Genomic DNA, 18,853 nt, shown 5'->3' with positions numbered 1-18,853 from the left:
CGAAACATATGCAGATGATCATTATTCTACAACGGATTTTATCTTTAAAAAGTCGTGCGAACCAATTATGAGATAATTGGTTCGCATATATATAGTTACACCGTGGTAACAACATATATATATACAAACAAAAACAATGGATTGAAACATGTACACACACACACACAGCACAGTATACTCTATGAGTATACTGTAATGGGATATGTCTATCTTTTGAGGATGCGCGTTTACCGCAAAAAAGACGCCGTTTGTCGTATCTTCTCACTTTCAGAGCACTTTCCTTGGTAATAAGTCGAGTCTAGGGGTTCTTAGCGTTGATATATCTAGCGACGCCCGATTTTGCGGTCATCTGGAGGAAAAAGCTAAGATAGCTTTCAAAAAGTTAGGACTGCTCAATAGAATGAGACGGTATTTCACGCCGAAACACCGCCTGAAATTATATAAATATCAAATCAGGCCATATATGGAATACGGTTCTTACCTATGGGCTAAAACGCCATAGTACCAGCTCCTTCCGTTAGACCGCATTCAAAGTCGGGCGGCTCAAATTATTGATAGTCAACGCCTTACTGTGGACAGTAACTCAACCCACTGAAACTGCGTAGATATGTTGCATCTCTGTGCATCTTCTACCAAATTTATCATGAGGAGTGCTCTGTGGAATTGTTCAAATTGATACCTGCTGCTGATTTTCACCACCGTACAACCGGCCATAAACTAAAATTTCATCCCAATCATCTAAATGAATTGCGGTCTTTCACGGTGAATTTTTCAAGGCACTTTTTTCCACGCACAACAACTCTTTGGAATCAACTTCCAGCAGCAGTATTTCCGAACCGATACAACGTCATAATCTTCAAAAAAAGAGCATATTCCTTTTTAAAAGGCCGGCAGCACACTTGCAATGCCATTGGTGTTGTGGGTGATCATGGGCGGCGGTAGTCACTTACCATCAGGTGAGCCGCATGCTCGTTTGCCCCCTGTGTTGTAAAAAAAAAAAAAAAAACATATATTAATAATAATAATCTTAAGTATTAATTAAAAATAATAAATATATCTCAACTAAATGAGAAATGTATCAACCTCATAGTCATTTATATACAGAAATACATAAGTGACTATGGGATTGACATACTTTCACTTCGCAATATTAAATCCCAATAACCCACTTTTTTAAGTAAACTTTATAAACACCTACTTCTTTGTTACATAATAAGAGGGTCATTAAAACAAATATATCATTGTATTATTTAAAAAACGAAGTTTTTCAGACATATCTCAATTTTATGAAAAACGATAAACTACCTAAAAAAATCCTAAAAGAATATTTCATGTGATAATTAAGGATTTTCTAAGGCCTTATAATAACATCTAAAGGTTTTACGACAATGAATTTCAGAGAAAATGCTTTTAAGTTATATTAAAGTTAATTAGGTACTTCGTCGCCTTAATACTTGCGGGGCTTTAGTTATTATCTAGATAGAAACGGTAGCAGCATGTGGGTTTTATGAATTTAATATAGGCGAGAACATTTTTTGTCTAAATTTCCTGTGGAAAATGTTTACAAAATAAAAGTAATAAAGTATTAGCCCTTTTTATATTGCTAATTTTTATGCGGTCATTATTTAGTGTAAAATATCATAGTCTATTTCTACAAATTATGAAAGGAAAGCAATTTTACTTACCTAATTTTTTTTATTGTTCCCCAATACTATCGTTTCTCTATAATCAAATAAATATTTAAATTAATATGTACTCATTTTATACACTTTTTCGAACGATTCCGATATATCAAGAAATATTGCATATTTTTTTATATGGTTTCCAGTTAATTTTAAATTGAATAAGCAAATATCCCCTGCCACTGTTTATGTAAAAGAAATAGCCTTAATATTTTTTTTAAAACGTTTATATTCGATTAAACTAACTTTTTATCGTAAATTTCATGTATTAATATTTAGTTATAGTGTGAACTTATTTAAGGTAAAGGGTTGATACGCAAGTCTCATGCAGTTGTGAAAACCTTCGAAATTTATGTGTGTTACCTAACCACCAAAAACCATTTAATAATAATTATGTAGTTGTAGAATCCAGACAAAATAACTGCAAATTACGACGAATGCAGAAATAGCTTGTGTGTAATACCGTGTGAGTTTCTCGTTTTACAACGGAACCCTAAAAATAATCAAACAAGCATACGGTCCATTTAGTAGTAAGCGATCACCATAACATATATATGTACGCCTACCACAATAAACACGTAGCCAAGGAACTCTGGCAACTTTACGCACTGCAGAAAAATAACGCTACCAAAATTATAGCGTCATTTGGCAACGGTTATTGCAAAGCTAAGGTTCTTTCGCAATTGAGCAACTCCAGTTTTAGAGCGAGAAATCCCATTGTAATATGTTACTTCTCTTAAAATTTCGTCTCTCAATCTCTTATCCATTTATTTTTAGCCTATAGTCTTCCAAACCGTGACCGCCGACCCGTTAAGCCGCTTTGCTAGAGCACAAACTGATGCTACAGAGTAATCTTAAAAAATAAATAGCCCGCTACCAGCTCTGAGATTAATTAGATTTCTTAAGTTTTTATTATCACGGAGAAGTAGGTTATAAATTCATTTTTTATTTTTACATCTAAGCAAATATATATAAAATGATATTAATAAATACCTCTGGATATTATTACACAGTACCATCCAGTCCGATACTAAACCAACTATCGGAAAGTGAAGGAAGGAGACACTACTATATCACCAAAGTTGTCAATACAAAAATAAAAATAAAAGTAGTAATTATGATAATATATATACTAGACAAGAGTATGTTACGTCCCAAATTGCTTGATCTGTCGTATCATAATACTACAGTATTATATCAGAGCGATGATTTACTTATTTGATAGATACTATATAAACATGGACAACAATAATAACAAGATACAATGTGCATCAAATATTAATAACATAGATATTCTGTTTCCTTATTTTGTATACACACAAAACAAGGAAAATAAGAACAAATAACAATACACGGAAACCTTACTCCTCTTATACATGGTGATTTGAAATGTACTTAACTTTTAATAAATATAACGCATGTAACATGACACACAGAGTTAAGACGAATCGGTTCGTATATGTTTCATCAAAAATTTTATTAAAGAAAACAAGAAATATTGTTTCTATGGATATGCGCTGCAGATATATTTTTATGGTATTAAAAGTTATTAACGTGCAGATGCAGGTTAATTTTTTAAAGTAAACAACATTAGGGCTCTTTTTAATATTGGACGCTGCTATCATCACACACCTAGTCTTTTTTGCTCGTCGAAGAACGAAATTTGTCCAAAAATATTCCTATCATACACAAAATTATAATACCATTACACTGTAAACACAACTTATAAAGCTATATACTTGGCCTATCTGTAAACGCATCGTAGACAAACAGGTAAAGTAAAAACCTCACGGGCTCGATCGACAAGAATGACCTATAAAATGTATACGGACAAATAGCTAGAACGAAAATTTACTTTATGAGGCAATAAACAAGCGCACCGTTTGGAGTATGCGCCGACCACACGTGTGCGTATTATTTATATTTTGTTTTGGCCTACTCCGTAATACACACGAACAAAACTAGGCCAAATAGTTTTTGTAGCTGCAAATTAATAGTTATAAAAAAATTATTTGGTACACATTTATTATTTACTAAATTTTACCCAAATAATATACACATGTACCTACAACAAATTTCATGACGATTGGTTGAGCAATTTACATTAAATCATAATATCTATCTATTCAAATAGCTATAGTTTAATCATCAGAAATCTTTGTAAACGGTCCAATGTCCATATCAATATTTTTAAATCTTGTTTAATATAAAAACCAAAATTAATTAACAAGATGTAATGTATGAAATAATTTGTCTATGAATTAATTAGACAGATCACGAAACGCGAATTGCAAACTTTCTTGGGTAATTAAGTAAGACTCACACATAGCTTCGTCTAACGAACAAACTTGGCTGAAAATTTGTTTCAATGGGATTTCCCTTTCTAATGACTGTCATAACAAATGAAACTTAATTACCAATTGCTCCACTTACACGGTCTTGTCGCCAAACTCGGCTAAACTAAAACGAAGACAACAATCGCAACAAACAATAATTATACGAAACATATTCTATGGATCGAAATAATAGACACAATTTCATATTAAGCTTACACATAAAGTTTTTATTGACATAGTTTAGTTGGTAATTTAATAACGAACAGTGGGTAGTTCCCAACTGTATTGATGCTGGGTAGCAAATATTTTAATAGGATTAGGGAAAACGCGCCTCACCGCAGTACGCTTCCATAATAAAGCCGCCAAGGCGATACGTACCTAATCTATTATGATTAAGTTATAAACTGTAAAATAAATACATATAATAAAAAAAAACATTATGAAACTAAAGAAAAAGTCCGTGGTTTAACAATCCTTCTTCTTCTAATAGTGCCTCTTCAACTAGTTTTTTTGAAAGGATGATATTGAAATAGTAATCTCGCCTACGCTATCGGTATACACTGGTGAGGCAGCAATAAGAAATAATAGGTGAGGATGAAAGCAAGTCAGATAATCTATAGAAGCGAATTCATAAATAATTAACCAAGATGGTTTTCAGAAGGAACCACGTGGACGACGACCTGATAGGATATATTGCTAGCAATGGAAATGGTAGATCCCTATTACTGACAATCACCTTCCCCCAACTGGTGAAGGTACTATCAGCTCACGGAATCTGTCCTTGTCTATTGTGAGATGGAATAATTCTTTTACTAGCATTTTTGCCCAGCATAATCAAGTATAGAAAGTGATATCTGTTATATCTAAGTGCATGCTCAAGATACGAAGTTTTCCGCTTTTTATGACGGGTAATAACAATCCTTACTAATATAATATCTTACGTGGTATATTTACGAGTATATGTGATAATAAACTTAATTTCACGTAAATAGGAAGTGAACACTAAAGACAAACAATAGGCATTAAAAATATACATGTATTATTTGGAATGTTGAAGAAAATAGGTTACATATCCCAATCAATTAATATAATATTTGTATAGAGGGCCATATATAAATATATCAGGGGCCAATGAGCAAGTGACTAAATGGCCCTTTTATTATATCAAATGTGTAATATATCAAAGGTGCCAAGCTTTACAAAAGGAATGTTCTCTTTTCTTAAAAGTGACTATATGGTATAGGTTCGGAAATATTGTTATTGGGAGTTGATTTCAAAGTGTAGTTGTGCGTGGTAGAAACTACATGGAAAACGCACAGCTGGATGACAAATCCAGATATGCAAAAATAATGTCTCGATTACGTAAACGAAGTCGCAGTCAAAAACTAGTGAAATATTTTTAATTATTTTTTCACTTATGGTAGATGATGTGGTAATTTTAATTAGATGTAACGTATCTACTTATTGTTTCACCTTTACTACAAGGGTAATTAAATGAAACAAGATTAGTTAACAACATCGCACAAGGTTAACGACGAAGGGCGAGTACAAAGTTCAGAAATCAATTAGCGACCAGCAAAGCACGTCTATAATTCATGCGACTACACTGCTCTACCTGTTGCTTAGAGAATACTATACTAGCCCCATATCATTCTCTGTAACTCTAAAAACTTTGTTATTCTTTACTCCAATCGATTTAAGAACGGAAATGGTGACAAATTTTGAAAATCAATTATATACTGCTCTTGCATAACTGCTATTACCAAAATTTATTGCATTATTTATATTTAAAAATAACGAGTTGACAAACAAGTAAACTTACATTCACTTTTATAATGTTAGAAATGATATAAAATTATCAAACTAACAGAAAAAAAAGATATCTGTTGTAATAAGCCATGCCACTACAAATATAGCATTTTTCGTAGCTCTGTGGAACATCGTAGCATGTTCTTTACCTACGCATATAGTCTACAAAACCATAGTGTAGCATGTTTTATTCACCTAACTCAAATGTTCTTTCAACTATATACAATTTTTTTTTTATATTTCAAATTACACATGCCCGTATTCATTAATCAAGTTTTTATCCCCCACGTTCGTTTGCGTGATTAATTGTTTGGCCTAATGTAGCCTAAAAAATAAGCTCTATCCTAAACACTATGTGTATACGAAATTTGATAATAATTCATTAAGCCATTAAGGTCCCAAGAGGTAACAAACTAGCACACTTTCACATTTATAGTATTAGTCTAAAAAAAAACTAAAAGTCTGTACCTAAATCTATCATACGATATTAATAAATAAGCACTGTTACAACAAGTTTATTATATGCAATTCATAAAAATAAGTAATTTGTGCTCATAATAATTCCAATAAAATGAACCACAAATGACATTTGTAAACAGTGTTTCATTATATGACAGAACACCAAGATGTTTTATTAGTGTTCATTATATCATAACTTGTGTGTTCTTAATATAATTACACACACAATGATAGAATGAATGGCACAATGAATACTGCAAACTTTATATAATTAGGTAATCCATAACATAATAATACATCAAATATATTATATATACAGATGTGTGTCTCGTTATGAAAGGAACGAACTTGGATATTGAATTTCTTCTGAACTTTCTCTATAACTTTAAAGCCCAACAGCAAGGAAGATACTTGATATCAAAATTTTCGTTGGAAAACCAACAAAAACCTCTTACGAAGTCGTGAAATGTGATCATAAATTTTTAGGGAACCCCCAGACTGGCGAAACGAAGTCGCAAAAATTCTTATCTTTATGGACACAATTTTAAGGTATTCGGATCCGAGCCACGACAGTATTATGACCAAATATCCGAAGCTTAGATACTATACATGAACAGATTCAAACGTAGATATATCGTATTTATATATATATGAAGAAGTACCACTGAAGAACCTTTCTTTTCATCGGTTGTCAGTTCTTCGAGCTATGTGACCAGCGCACCAGACCAGTTATATAGTAATCATAACAAATGAAACATCAAGGAAATGAACTAAAGTTAAAATCGTTACTATCGTTTTGTAATTTAATAAAATCAAGAGAGAAAATTGAAATAGAGGTAAAATTGAGAACCGCTGTCAATCAAAATACGGCTAAATCGGATAATGGCCGGACATAAATATTTGTTACTCTAATTAATAATGCAGATATAATTTTAGTTAATATATGGTATAATTGATATTTAGATGTGTTAACTAATGTTATAAACATATGTCAAACAATACTATCGTTCTAGTTAACTACTCGTTATTTTATTGTAATACGCAGCAAAATTTTCGTTGGTAATATTTTGTTTGTACAATATATCATTGAATAAATTCGTATTTAGACACGACAAACCTAATAAATCCTTGTTTTTGAACACTCATCTTTACCGTAAAAACAAATGAACAATAAATAAATTACATAATTTGTTCAGAATAGAGCTGTACCGGTGGTACAGTGGTCGGATGAACTCAAGAAGTTACCCCATTATTTGCATACGCCAAAGCGAATGTGAATAAACAGCGGCGGCATGCGTGACTGGAATGAATAGCTACATAATATTCACGATGTACGAGGAACTCGCAAAGTTTTTGTACGCTCAAAAAATTACTTATATTTTATTCAATACAAAACGGTCGCCCCTCTACTTGAAGTATGTGAATGTAAAGATTGTTACCTGAAAATGTAGATATTTATACGATACTATGATTTAGGTAATGATTAATTCCCGACTACAAAGTGTATTTAATTAGCAAGTTCATATTTACAACTGGTTGTTGTTGTTGTTGTAAAATCAGTTACATGTAACTAAATTATGCTTCTCCTAGATGGATCGGCAAAGATTATAATAATACTTACAGATAGTTTTTTTTTTTTATACAACTTAGAATGGCAAACAAGCTGACGGCCCACCTGATGGGGGGAAGGGATTATTAGTAATGTCCTCATTGCTAGCAATATACCCTATCAGGTCGATCTCCACGCGGTTCTCCCTGAAAACCATTGTGATTAAGTCTTGCTGATTTCGTCACAATGGGCTAGCTGACCTTCTTTCATCCTCACCTCTTCATCTCTCACTGGTGCTCCGCCGGTGTATAGCGATAGCGCAGGCGGGGTTACCATTCTATTTTCACCCACACGAAAAAGGCTCACCTGATGGAAAGTGCCTATAGACACGAGCGGTACCATGGACATAGTTGAAAATATTGCTTAACACGGCACTATGGTGTGGTGACAAAATATGAATACTACGTGTTACCACTCTTTTACATTCCCAGTAACTTAATTTACTAATTCAAAAATGAGGCGCCATATAGTGAACATTTTGAATCAAATCCTATCGCAAACCATCTAGTCAGCATAGTACTACTACTTCTGATATTAAAATTTAATCGTTGTACATGAATACCTCCGACGTGGCTTATCGAAGGTTCAGGCTAACCCTCTTATTCATAAAAACGTCAAACAAACCTCTCATAAACCTATTTTACTTATTGAAGGGTTTTGTCTTTTTCTTTTGCGCTAAATTCTCAATTTGAGAGAGAGTGACAAAACACTTCAATAGCTAAAATAGATTTTTCCTTTCTTTTAGGAGATTTTAGTTTTTATGGATAAAGAAGTTAGATTCTATCTTGGATTCCCCAGACCGCAATAGCAGACTGTATCTAGCTCTTATAGACTGAGATTCATACCCATCAATAGAACATTATAGGTGGTTATGATACAAGTATGATGTAGTAACGGCAACAATCAACAAATCTCTCTCACACCTCTGACTTTCTAATTTGGTATTATAATCGTAAGCACATAATATTTATATATTATCTTTACGATGTCGTTCACGTACAGCACTAAAAATCTAAATAAGTAATTTATAATTTGTTAAATATTTACTTCCTTCATGGTATTAAGTTCTTTATGTTCCATTAAATGTACTTTTTCATTCATTACAATTTATCCAGTTTATTTAATTCCTAAACCGATGTATGTCGTAAGACAGAGACCGCGGTCGGACCGTTGAGTATTATCGCTCCTGCCTGACCCATTCATTATTCAGCTGCGAACGCCGATCGGAGCAAACGAGCCGACCTATTCGCATATTCCATTCATTCGCTCCTTACCAATTCACTCTTTAACACCTTCTTACGGCTCGCTTCATGGCCTGAATAAAATAGCAGACACACCTCATGAAAAAAGATTCAGAACCTTATCAAACTACAATAAGTTATCGATAGTCATTTGTAAAAATATGGATTAAAAAGTGACTTTTTGAAGTACTTAAAACAGAAATACATTCTCATTTGTTGAGATTTTTTTCGTGAGTCTTATCCAAGTGGGTGATGTTTTTACCAATTCTCACATATTTGTGCACTAACAATATCACGTAGCAGCAGCAAAATGCGTGAATTAGAATAAAAGGTTATCTATATGTTAATTTATTCAAATCTGGTCATCCTTTTAAGCTTGATTGAGTATCAAACATTCAAACATTTTTACAAACTTTTACGTTTGTAATATTTAATGCAATACAATTTATTCTTATTTTGAGTCCATATAAATTTGCTATATGAAATAAAAACCCCATTTGCTATGGCTCCGAAATTTCAGAACACGTCCGTTACCATCGCCAAAAACATTGGAATTCATGGTATTGACATTTCTAATACGATTGGGTTCCGAAATCATCTGAAAGACAAGGTCAAGCTGGCGTCCAAACAGCTGAGAGTGCTAATTAAAATGAAGCAGTACTTCACCCCAGGATAGACACTGCTATTATATAAGTCACAAGTCCGACCCGTATGAAGCACTGTTCTTACATGTGGGCGGGAGCTCTTGGATACCAGTTTAATCCTATTAATGTAGTCCAGAGTCATGTTATGAGAATTGTCGACGATCCCAGGTTAACAGGCGGTATCGAGCCCCTTAATTTTAGGCAAGCTTTTGCTTCTCTATGTATATACTACCGCCTGTATAATGGATTGTTTTCTGAAGAACTCTTTAATATGATGCCTACAGCCACCTTTTACCATAGTACCGCCATCGACAAGGAGTCTATCCTCATACCTTAGAACTAGAATTGTCACGCAAAGTGCAGTATCAGAGGAGCTTCCTCCCGCGAACACTTAGGTTGTGGATGTTCCTACCGAGGCTTTCCCGAGAGACTACAGCATGGGGGGCTTCAAAAAGGGCGGGTTTCTTAAAGGTCGGCAACTCGCTCGTGACCTGCCTGACGTTACAGACGTCCATAGGCTGCTTATTTGACAATATAATAGTATATACATTTTGTGTGTTTTGTTGAATAGCACCTTTTATGTGAAACAGAATCATAAATGAATTCCTAATAAAGAAATAGCTAATAAAATATTTGAATGTTTAGTTATTAGGACATAGTACTCATTAATTTGTTTAAGAAATTCATTCTGTGAACCTTGTAATTAGTTTCACCACAAATCCCCGAGTCATGCCTTTTTGTATGAAAAAGGTCAGGAGGTCTACCATTCAGAATTGGTCAACTAAGGCCGAGGGAGAATTTTTAAACTGCCCTGCGGTCACCGGCGAAGCGACGTGACGCGAATCACGGCAACCCTCATCTTAGTATCTACCCACTGAACATTTATAAGAAACATGCTCGTAATTTTTACAGGAAATTGAACCTCCCGCAACGCTGACCTATTTATTTTGTGGACATGCTTGGGCTTTCTTTGCAGATAAGGTTTCCATATTGATACCGAACACGACTGATGAAAACTTCATGCTCCCCGGGGCGTCCTCTCCTTTATTTCTCGAAGTTATAAAAAGTAATGAGGTATTTTATGTCTATAGCTGCTGCTTTCTATTGTTCGAAGTTTTCCGACCAAGACGGGCTTCTCAAATTGAAATTTGTGTTTAAGAATCTGGAATAAAAATAATACTCATAAACGAATGTTACAATGTACATATCTGTAACGTTTTATGTCTCAATAACAACTTTGCCAATAAAATTTTTGTGTAATACTAACAAGTCCATTTTAACATTACCATATTATTTTAATGCTTACAGAATAATATAATTCAATCCTTAGTTCATTTCAATCTACTAATCACTACTATATAAATCTAATTTTACCCATATATATCAGTTTACGTAAGAATTTGTAAGTTTCCTTATTGTGTGATGAGTTAATACTATGTATATAAGAGAGAGTAGTTAAGATTTTTCGAAACTAGCTTATACAATGAATTATAAACGTAGATAAGAAAAAGTAGAGGCCTTTGGCACTGTATTCCTTCTGTCTACCCCGAAACGCCTTAAGATAAAAACTGCTTGTATAATATCGAAATTAGAATTCTAATTTTTATAATAGTTAAAAAGTGACAGACGTATCTCACGTATGAAAGATACAAATTCAAAGATGTATTTATATAAAGAAGGACAAGGATTAATCAAATGTAGAATGAAATGGGTGTCATTAGCATCTTTTCAATAAGAGAATGTTATAGTGAAAGTAAATATTTACACAAAATAAATCAAGGGTTGAATCCAACAAAAAATTTGAAGACCATACTAACTAAACAGACAGTGATAATACGGGAAGTGAAATTATTGTCTGTCATTTATCGATGCATGATTTCTTGATAAAAATTGTCAGTGTCGTAGGTAGAACATTCTGTCAAATAGCAGTAAGAGTAGTGCCGTTAAATCACTAAAGTATTTTATTACTTTATTTATATATTATTTATAAGAACCTGTCAGTAATAATTAAATAATGTTGGATTACAAACTAACTTAAGTTTATAATTCTAGACTATTTATGTGTGTACTAATGTAACTTTGTTTTTTCTGTATAAATAACTAAATTGAAAAATAATACTAGTAAATTCGATTTCACCTTAAAGTACGTATATATTTGTGCAACGATAGTAACAACTACGTTACAATACCTATATAATATATCTTTTTATACAACATTAAACTACTATATAATAAAACAAAATATGTTTTATGGCAGAAACTATGTCAAGAGATGGCAATCTCCACAGCGCAGTAACAAGACGCGTTACTTTATAAGGCACTGGAATTGTTTTTCGGTCGGGTCAATTTATGGATCATCGCCTAATTTGCTCGGGTCGAGTATTCTCCCTAATATTGACAAATTTTAATAATACGTCACAGAGCATATACTTTAACGTAAAGTAGCATATACTTTATCATCATTATCATCATTATATTAGCGTTTAACTGTCCACTGCTGCACAAAAGCTTCCCCTTGAAGGGTTTTGCTAGTAGTTGCCACGCTTAGCAGGCGGATTAGCAACCGCAGTTAGGCTTAAGAGATTTTTTAACAGGGACGCTGCTGTCCATCCCTCGGCCACCCTTAGACGCCTCTTACGACACCCACGGGAATGAAAGGGGTGGCTTATTCTATGCCGGGACCACACAGTTACTTTAAAATTGGTCATTTTTATTTAATAATAATAATAAAATAGTTAGTCCTGATTGCTTCATCAACACACGGCCTAAATAGTAATGATTAAAAATGTGATATTTAGACAGTTGATGCATTTTATGATACAAAAATTCACTAAGGAAGGATTTTTAAAAGATTCACTCTTAAAGGGATAAAATAAACAATGAACGATTGTACAGAAACCCATATTTTTTTAAGTTGAAATTATGAAATATTATTTTTAAAGTAAGAAGAATGAAATTTAATTTAATATTAAAGGTTTTCGTTTAAAATAAATACATACGTATTTAGTTATTTTTGGACATACAACCCAAACCGGGAGAAATGGGGTGGAAGTAGGAGTATTAATATGAATTAGGGGTTGAAAATTTAGATGGATGGTCCGACATTTTGAAAGTAAATGATCATTTGCGTTAGAAATGTCGATATGATCATTTCAAAATGTTTAAAATTCCACCACTCAAATGAGCAAAAGGAGTAGTAATATATCTATTTTTGTTTTGAAAGGTAAACACGTTTGTGTGGATATATTCACTAAAAAACTTTATAAATAAACTTCTAGGTACAAATAATGAAATGCAAAATACAAAATGTCTCAATATCATCACCTAGGGAGATGTAAGATATACGTTTTCTTTATACAAACTTCGCTACCATAGTAAAGTTTATATAAATAAAATACATTTCTTTAGCAAATTAAAGAAGATGAAACTGTGTGTATAGTAAATAAAAGTATGCAAATTAAAATCAAAATATACTTTTTGTAACCAGAATGTAATTTCATGTCATTTCATTTCATGTACTTTGACAAATACAGACTTCCATAAAACCATTTATCCTTCATTCATAGTTACACGCGAGCAAAGCCACTAGTAGCAGCTAGTTGTTAATAAATAGATATAACAAATCAGATCAATTTTAATAATAATATACCAATATTAATAATAATATTTCATTGTTTCAATTATGTATTATTACAATAATTGTAATTAATTACTAATTATAAATGTGAAGTTTAGTTTTTTTTATACAACTTAGAATGGCAAACAAGCTGACGGCCCACCTGATGTAAAGTGGTAACAGTCGCCTATAGACATGAGCAATACCGTGGACATAACAAAGTATTTTAGTGTAAAACTATAGAAATTATTTTACATTAACGCTCGCATTTTTTTATTTTTCTATTATTTTCTAATTATTTTATTTATAAACTATAGAGAAAGAAAGAATATTAATATTCGAACTATATTATACTTATTGAAAATTTTTCAACAATTCTTATAGTTAATATTAGTGCAATAAAGTATTATATAAATAAATAGCAATAAAATTTATATTTCTAAAAGTTTATATCCACAATCTAAATAAACATGGAAAGAATTTATAAAAGAATCAAAGTGAATCGATCAAGAAATAAGACAACATGTGCCTACATAAAAATTTTCTTATTTCTTGACTAATCTTACTCGATATTAATTTGAATCTTATTGCTATAGTACCACATCTCTATAAAACATACACTAGCAACCTTCAATAGGTAGTTTCCCAAAATGTATAAAAGTATATATCAGACACATATTCATAATACCTTACTCCGAATCTAAAATGAAAGGCAACATCTTGAAATATAAAATTATAATCACGCCTCAGAATGCTTAGTTATAAAGTGTATAAAAATATTGGACTCGTGACAGGCGCGGGTCGAAACTCGCACGCACATAATCGGGTACTCGGTAGCTGGGACCACCGGGACTCCCTCAAAGAGACCGCGTTCACATTCATTTGCCAAAGATATACGACTTTCTCATAAATTTTCACACAAGTATGGACCTTACGTTTCAGAAGACCCGATGTTAGAATATTTTTAGCCTAACGAGTATGTTCTTCGAATGCAAAGCAGGCCTTTTTGCATTAAAAATAAATTGTGGGAAGTTGTTGTTATTGTATATACATGAGCACATGAATAAATTTATTAAACTGCTGCATTTAACTAATAGGAAGAAAGGTTCTTAAGTTATGACCCCGTACGGGCAAAAGCGGTGTAGGACAACCCCCCACTAGATGGAGGGACGACGTCAAATTTATTGTAAAAACTCCGTGGATGTAGGTGGCTCAGGATCGTTCTTTATGGCAGTCTATGGGGGAGGCCTATGTCCAGCAGTGGACGGATAATGGCTGAATTGAATGAATGATAATTAAACTAATCGAGGTATCTATGCGGTACTTGTATTAGTTATTAGAAAATGTTATTCACTTGTGATAATATTTCCATATTTAAATTTTTAATCAGTACTAGAGCCCCATGCCAGTATCGTATGAGTGTAAATTAAGATCTTACAAATATTTCGTAAAAATAGTATAACTCATATTAAAATACATTACATAGTTTAGAAAATAAGTCTAGAAACATACAAACGCGAACAGCAACAATGTCATATGCTTTAGAAATTACAAGTAACATTTAATAAGGTAATAAATTTATCCTATTAAAATTAAACCTAAAAATTGTACCTATCTACGTAATATATAGCTATTTAGATATATATTATGCCTAACGCAATATGAAAATTAATTAAATTTCTCTTTCACATCTCAGATTTATTGTTAGATTATCTACATACTAATTTAATACTGTATGTTTACCCTACTTAGTTAAATAAGAACACTAACATAATATAGACTTCTAAATTTACATAATGTATATATATATATATATATATATATATATATATATATATATATATATATAACAATTTTACTGAAGTTAAAAAATAAAAACAATGACACCAATCAGTGGCATATTGTAGTGGCATAGTCCTTATCATAGTCTCGAAAAGCACAGAGCAGATTAATTACAGCTATTCACTGAAGGATCAGTTATCAGCGGTGCCGCAGTTGATGTTAACAGTTTCTTTTATACGAAATACGTCCTAGGAGATGAAAGTTAACAATTAACACTAGCAGTGTATTCAACAATCAGACAAGATACGTAACCAATGTTAAAATTACGCTCGAAACCCTTATCACTACAAACTCCTTACCGTTTGTCATAAATTTTATCACTCCAATGAGCGGACGCAAACGAAGACCTTTTTCGAATTCTCTCCTTCGTTGAATTAACGACCCGTGAACTCGTGACCGAGTCTCCGAGTGTCTTTTTTCAGTCACAAACACGATCACTTCATGCGATAATCATACACTTATTCATATTTTAATAATACAACACAACACAAATTTTATGTACAACGGGCACCCTCACATTCAACTTTTTTTTTTATTTTGACATCTCGAATTATGTTCGATAGTACTATCAATGTCAACTAAAATAAAGTTATCACTTTTATTAAATCATCCAATATAACGTCAAACCTTCAGAGAAAATATTCTCAATAAGTTTCTAACAGTTTTCAAGTGAACAAGTCTAAAGCAATTCCTGTGAGGGGGCGGTTTGAGGATTTTCGAGTGTTATCGCGCGTTCAATGTCAAACGGTGCGGATTGGCGTACACAGACGTCATCGGCAGTCGCTCGCCAGGCGGCCGGCTGCGGACTGCGCGGGTGATACAGAGTGTTGCTGCGAGGCCCGCCGACGCCGCCCGCGCCCGTCGTCTCGGCGCACGCGCCCCACCGAGATCGATACACCCCGCCCAAACCACCACAGCGCCCGTCGGGGACCAGCTGGCCCACACACGCACACATACGCACAGTAATCTATGACTACATCCTTACATACAACTTCTGTTAGTTCTTGTCGAGCCTTAATATTTTTAAGTTTTCTTTGAAGACAGTCGGGACACACTAAACTTAGGCAGAGTATTTTTGAATAACGATCTACACATTTACCAATTATCTATAAGAATATACACAGCTATTTACTTATTTAATTTATCCACTACTTTGTGATATAAAAAAGAGTATTAGAAGTGTCGCATTTAACATAAACCTGTATAAAAATATTGGCGCCTGACGCTCACCCTTTAAGCAATACCCTTTCAGTGCGACTCGATAACTGCGACACAGTGGCGACATTTCTTTCAAATCAAACCGCAATAAACATTTCTATGGAATTATGATAAGATTCCATTACCATAAATTAAATAATTTATACAGATCATGTACTTTTTACTTAGGTACTCCCATTGTATGTAAGTAGTAAATTATCTTTCTAATGTCGAGAAAAACCAACGTTTCCAATATACAAAGCTACCTCTGTGATCCCAGGCTACACAATTCGATACTTACCATAAAAGCAATTGAATAAAATATACCCAAAGATTTTTTCTTTGCAATATCATCTCACAGAGTACTTAAGAGAAATTACCTAAGCGTATTCTTTCCAAACCGCTTTCCTTTTGCGGTATTTTTTTTAAAGTCAAATATTATATCTATACATGTCAAATAATAAATTTACGTATCAATATTATCTATTTTGTACAGATACGTAGTACGATTTTACAGGCATTATTTTGCATAAATATTAAGTATCAGATACAAAAGGCTACCCCAGGGATATCCCGATTTTGTTATTATCTCTTATCACGCTACGATTATAACAAGACTTTCTCTCGACTTTTATTAGAATGAAAACAAGTAATACGTACAAACAGAAATTAAAACGAGTGGGGTGGTAACGGTCTATTCATGTCTTCCAAGGAAGAAAAAGTTCTACACAAAAGGCAATCCAAATTTATTGGACGCTCCGTAAGACCGATAACTGTTTCTTCTACTGCCCACACCTAAAGTTACGACAGTGAGTAAAAATGCATGTATAGAATTCGCAAACAGTAGCTTCTTGGGTTTAAGCAATTTGAAGAAATGAAATCCGGCATGTCAGACACACATTGGTCTAGTTCCGTAGCTATGTTTTGACTATTTATTTCGGTACACTTTTAATGCTGTAATTTTCAGGTAGTGTAAGAACACCGCAATATTTAAGAAAATAAGGAATAGATATTAAATATTAAAGAGATTAAAGTTATCTTTATACATATCTCTACTTACCATATCTCTATAAGTTATTAATAAAAAATGACCGAAATAAGCAATTTTACATTGTAGTAAAAAATAGTGACATTTTTAATATACGTAGTTGAATAGTAGAGAACAAACTTCATGACACTAATTGGAACACATATTTTTAAAATAACACACGTATTCTAACCAAAATAATATTTAAAAAAAAAATATTTTAAAATACCAAAACATGGGTCTGCCGCGGGAAACTCACGCAAATAAATGAATACTTTGCTTCATTTTGTAACAAATAGCAAATAAACTTATCTATATAAAATATACAATTTCTATTACTATTTTACATATTTTTATTACATATGAAGTAATTTACATTATTATTAGCAACATGAAAAAGTATTATTCCAGTTAAAGCTCTATTAGAATAACTGGCTGTGTTAGAGTTAGAAAATTATCACTCCAATATTTCCATTTAGCGTTTTCTGCAATAATACCGTTTGATTTTATACATTTCTTGCTTTCGTTTTTTCATCGTTATCTGGGTTACCTCGGGGTGCGATCTCTAACTTAGACATATAATGGGATGAAAAAGCTTTGTTTTATATGAAGCAATTATCATCAGAACCTAATTTATCTGTAGTAAGGGAAAAAATATTACTAATGGGGCTCATTGGACTGATTTCCAGTATATAAGGTATATTACTTCCAATGGATCAAGTTCACCTCCATGCTGTCCCCTGGAAACCATTGTGGTTAATTTCTTGTGAATTAATTACGATGAGCCGACTGACCTCAGTCCTCATCTGTCAAACTGAGTTACTCGTATCATTCCATTTTCATTTCTTTAAGATTAAATTTAATACACACCAATTTTTAGCACTTATATTTCTTTCTTACACTTTTTATTTTTGAAAAGTCTAAATGTGAGTGGCTATCTTACGCCCCACTACTGTATTTCCCGTTTGAAATCACCAGAAGCGACAACATTTCCATTAAAAAATCTATAATAGAAGAGAAGGGATTTATAATAATGAGTAGTAATGAGATCAGTCAGCGTCGTAATGAATTTACCAGAAGTTAACTACAATAGTTTTTAAGAGGGACCACGTAGAGATATTTTAGCAGGGTATATTATTAGCAATGAAACTACTAAACCGTATTACGAACAATCTCCTCTCCTTTGTAGTTACAGATTAAGTCTAAGAAAATGTATTCTCATAGTTTTCTATAGTCATATAGTCATTCATAATATGTAATACTAGCAATATTTTAGTAAGGGTACCAAATAAACATTTACCAGAGGGAGACTTTGTACAAAAGTCGATTGCTTGGGTACCTCTGTCACATTTATGTTTCAACCGTAAAGCAGTTGTGTTTGCATGGCTGTG

At 32.8% G+C, this 18,853-nt stretch overlaps 1 protein-coding gene across 2 annotated transcripts in view; it reads right to left on the bottom strand.

Annotated features, from left to right (window-relative positions):
* Positions 1–16,035, bottom strand: part of LOC113517022 (neuroligin-1) — an 86,559-nt gene extending 70,524 nt beyond the window's left edge. For both annotated transcript variants that reach the window (XM_031908045.2, XM_026901539.3), the window contains exon 1: positions 15,538–16,035. The gene's annotated coding sequence lies outside the window, so the exon portion shown is untranslated. The remainder of the gene's footprint in view (positions 1–15,537) is intronic.
* Positions 16,036–18,853: the final 2,818 nt, after the last annotated feature.

This window comes from Galleria mellonella, unplaced genomic scaffold (genome assembly GCF_026898425.1).
Source record: "Galleria mellonella isolate WM207_F2 unplaced genomic scaffold, CSIRO_AGI_GalMel_v1 utg72, whole genome shotgun sequence".
NCBI lineage: Eukaryota > Metazoa > Arthropoda > Insecta > Lepidoptera > Pyralidae > Galleria > Galleria mellonella.
Note: the sequence above shows the minus strand (reverse complement) of the source record. Positions and strands in the feature narration are given on the sequence as shown.